Below are 4,532 nucleotides of genomic sequence, written 5' to 3'. Positions count from 1 at the left end.
GGAAAACCTGAGTTCAAATCAAACTTCAGACACTTGATAGCTGTGTGACCCTGGGCAAGTCTATAATCCGAGATGATAATAGCACCTACCTCACAAGATGCTTATGAAGGTTAAATGAAATAACATTTTAAGAAATTCTTTACAAACTTTAAAGTGCTATATAAATGTGAGATATTATTATTATTCCACGAATAACCTTTAGAGCCCCCACCGTGACAATGTCAAAGAGCATGAGATCATGGTCCATTTTTTTTAGAGATTTACTAGAGATGGACAATGAGCTGAGCCCAGAATTCATCAGGAAAAGGGAGGAAGGGAAGAAACAGGTAATAAGCACCTTCTATGTGCCAGTCACTCTACTAAGCATTTCTTACAAATATTATCTGATCTTCACAACAACACTGGGTGGTAGATGCTATTATTATCCCCATTTTACATGTGAGGAAAATAAGGTAGTCGAAGGTTGTGACTTGCTCTGAGGCACACAGTATCAGGAGCCAAATTTTAATTCAGAACTTCCTGACTTCAGGCCCAACCCTCTATCCACTGCTAGATTGCCAACAAGAGGTCAGATCACTTTTAGGAAATGGTACCATGCATTCAATGATCCCAAACTCCTTGAAATAAAAACCCATTTTTAAAACATCGGTATTCTTCTGGGGATGTAGGTCTGTGGGTGATGGGACAATATAGTCTCTGAAGTATTAAAGTGGAGGGTCCCCCCCCAAAGGGCAATGGAGCAGCCTATGAAAAAGTCACAACACATAATCCGTGCAGAGAAATCCCATAAAGGATGTCATCAGAGGAATATCTGACTGGGAAAGAAGTAACATGTGGTAACAGCAAAGGACAATAAATGCAAATCTGTGCAGGAGTATCTATCCATGCAGCATCAAAAGATGTAGAGGAAGGCCCCAGCACACTGGTTGGAGAAACCTCTGGAGAGAAATTATGGAAAGGCATGGCTAGACCAACACTGTACAGAATAGGACTGCATGGATGAGATGCAAGTGTAACCATGGCTCAGGCCCCCAGCTCCAGCTTACATGGACCATGTTCTCAATCTCAAGTACTTCTCACAAACCATCTTCTCTTCATCTCGGACCTCATCCAGGATTTCCCTAGCAGACATCAGAATCTAACGTGTCTAGGTATTAACAGAAAAGTTAAAAGAACTCTCAGCTCCCAGTTAGTGTAACAATGTTTGTCAAATACAGGACAGGCTGTATTTAGCCCAACAGAAAATACAACACAGGAGGGACTCACTGCAGCACATACTCTGTCCTGGGAGCCCTATTTCCCTCTCTTGCGGAGTCCACCCAGACACCTCTCTAGCTCTCCAGAGCTATGTTGCTGCCATAAGGATGAGACTCCCTTGAGAAGGTAAAGAACTAGGGGTCACTTGAGACTTTTCTAAGTCATAGCACTAAGGGAGGGCTCTCACCTTTGCTCTTTCTTGTCCCTGAGCTATTCCTGAGTATTTTTGGAGCTCCTTCACCAGATCTGGAAACTCCACATCTTCTCTCCAGGAGACTGGATCTAAGACAACTGGCATTGTCCTAGAACGCTTCGCCTCTCTTCCAAACGTTTGATTCAGGAACCTTGGTCCTGCACCTCTTACAATGGGTGACTTCTTTTTCAGAAAACTCCTTTGTTCTGCCCCTGCTGCCGTCTCAGGAAGTAGCTTTCATGGCTAAGCAGGCGCCCCTTTCCCTTACCTGAACTCAAGTTTCCTCTCTCTATGCTTTTTCCTCTCCTAGCTCTGGCCTTTGACCATCCTCTGCAGATCTGGGTTTGCTCCCTTTGAATTCTAAGGGAGACAGTTCAGATCTCCACTAGCCTCCTGTGTGATCAGTCATATTCAGTGGGGTGTCAGTGGGCCAACAGATTTCTTGGCAGGAGCACTTTTCGTAACTCATGGGTAAGATATCATCAAAGTCCCAAATGTGGAAATGTAGTGTCAGTGAGAATGGTTATACCACATAGGAGAAATCTTCCATCGAATTTTCATCCTTGAATCTTGTCAATCTTTTGGAGGGCAATTGGGGTTAAGTAACTTGCCCAAGGTTACACGACTAGTGTTTTTGTGTGGGTGTTAAGTGTCTGAGGCCTGAATCAAACTCCGGTCCTCCTGACTCCGGGGCTGGCGCTTTACTCACTGCGCCAACTAGCCACCCCTGAATCTTGTCAATCTTGATCAGACTGCCTTAGTTATAGGATTTACATCATTAGAGAGACTGTCCACATCAGTGAGGTCACACAAACATCAACAGATGGAATTAATATGGTGGCTTCATATACTTTTCCAAATGTATGCCTTAGTCAGAAAAAAAAATAGCCTGAAGGACCATGTTGTGTGATTACAACAAGCAAACTCAGTTCCAAAAACATTTATCATGTGCTTGCTATGAAAAATAGCCCCTGTACTCAAGGAGCTACTAGTCTACTAGGGAACATAACATAAAAGTAGATGGGGGATATTAAATAATTTGGGGAAGAATGGGAGAGATGAGGAAAGGCTTCCCGTAAGGGTTGGCCCTCGAAGTGAACATTGAATAAAACCAAGTATTCTAAGAGGCAGAGTAAGCAGGATATGCATTCTAGGCAGCCCAGGAAAAGGAATAAAGACAGAAAATGGAATATTATGTACAAGGGACAGCAAGTAGGCCCATTTGACTGCGTGATGGAGTACATGAAGGGGAGCAAAGTGAAATGCCCAGCAAACTAGGATGAAGCCAGATGATAAAGAGCCTGAAATGCCAAGTTGAGGTCTTTGCATTGCATTTTAAAGACACTAGGTGGTTCCTGAGAATTTTTGAGCAGGCAAGTGACATGGTCAGACCTGTAGTTGAAGAAAGTAATCCTGGCAGTTATGTATGTTAGAGGGGAGAGAGAGGAACTGGCAGTCCAATTAGGAGTCCATTGCAATAATCCAAATGAGAGGTGATGAGGAAGGGCACTGGAGGGATGAATTCAGGAAATGTTGTCTAGGAGAACTGACAAGTCTAGGAGAACTGACAAGCCACAGATTGAATGTGGGGTGGTAAAAAAAATAGGGGAGAGTCAAAGATGATGCCAGAGTTTGAGCCTTGGTGATTGAAAGAATGATGGCACCCTCAATAAAGGCAGGAAGTTAGACTGAGGAAGACAGTGAGTTCTGCCTTGAACATGTTGTATCTGAAATCCCCACATGGCATCCAGGCACACAGTAGGAAGTTAGTGATATGGCACCAGACTTCACTAAAATCAAGAAACAGGACTGGATACATAGATCTGGTAGAGAAGAGAGCCCAGGAAAAATACTTAGGGGCTACCCACTGTTGGGTGTCAGAGACAGATGATTAACCAGCAAAGATTTTTTGAGTGGTCAGACAGTTAGGAGAAAAACCAGAGAGAATAGTGTCATGGAAGGTGATGGAGGAGAGAGAATTCAAGAAGGATGGGGGAGAGTCAACAGTATGATGACAAGGGATTGGGTGCCAGGAGAGGAAGAGCCAGATGCTAAAGTCCTTCAGAGTAGAGGGAGAATGTCTGCAACTAGGGTATAAGTTGGTTGACATAAACAGATGGAGCGATCCTCAAAGGATAAGAGATCACTGATTGATGGGGCTAGAGGAAGGGTGTAAAAGTGTCAGTGAAGTATTAGGATACCTACTCCTCCTGGTCCAATGTGTTGAGGGAAACGAGAATTAATCACCAAGTACTAGCCAAGGTGGGCTATATTTTTTTTATGAAAAAAAAAACTTTATTTTAGACTTTGAACATGAAACTGATTTCCTCTTTTACAAGAAATTTGTTATTCCAACTTACAAAAAATATAATTTACAATCCATCCTCAAAGAATTTTCCCTTTAACAGGAAATTTAACTGTATCAACTATCAACATTAAATGTAAAAAACAATCCAAAAAAAAAAAAACCCTCCATTTGCCAGGTCATGAACCAAAAAGATCCTGCATGTGACAAAAAAAAGTCCCTTCCAACTTCATACTTCAGGCCCTTCTCCTCCAGGAACCAGCATCGTTATGTTATTTCCATTTAGCAAGATCTGATAGAGCTTGGTGATCCTCCTTCCTTCAGGTGTGATCTCGAACTCAGTGACATCTTCCAATACCATATTGACAAAGTCATCAAACCCCAGAAGCATGCTGACGATCTCTTTGTCACTCTTCATCCCAATGTGAATCTGTGAGCCTATACATTTGTCAACAAGTTTCAACGGCAGCAGCTGGGATGGGTTAGTGGTCTCGTTGACCAACATAGCTCCTGGAAGTGTCCAGAGAAGACTCAGTGGGCTATATTCTTGGAGGAGTCTAGTTTCTGTGAAAGTATGAAGTGGAAGGGAGGTTTATTAATAATACAATGAGACCTGGGGAGGGCAGAGGTTCATGGGAATGAAGGAAAAGAGAATGGTGGGTGGCTAGGGAAGGGGTTTTTTGCTTGGCAGATGATGATGATAAATGATGGGGATTAGGGAAGGAGAAGATGGTAGTCTGCTAGTCATAAAATGGAAATGTGCCAGCTGAGTGAGGC

General features: G+C 42.9%; 1 pseudogene; it reads right to left on the bottom strand.

The window, feature by feature from the left end:
* Positions 1 to 3,722: 3,722 nt before the first annotated feature.
* On the bottom strand, positions 3,723 to 4,282 carry LOC138157857 (U6 snRNA-associated Sm-like protein LSm5 pseudogene; annotated as a pseudogene).
* Positions 4,283 to 4,532: the final 250 nt, after the last annotated feature.

The sequence above is a fragment of the Petaurus breviceps genome, unplaced genomic scaffold (assembly GCF_028583685.1).
Source record: "Petaurus breviceps papuanus isolate PSGF00001 unplaced genomic scaffold, PetGlider_PUasm1.0 173, whole genome shotgun sequence".
NCBI classification, from domain to species: domain Eukaryota; kingdom Metazoa; phylum Chordata; class Mammalia; order Diprotodontia; family Petauridae; genus Petaurus; species Petaurus breviceps.
The sequence above is the reverse complement of the archived record's forward strand: the minus strand, read 5'-3'. Positions and strand labels throughout refer to the sequence as shown.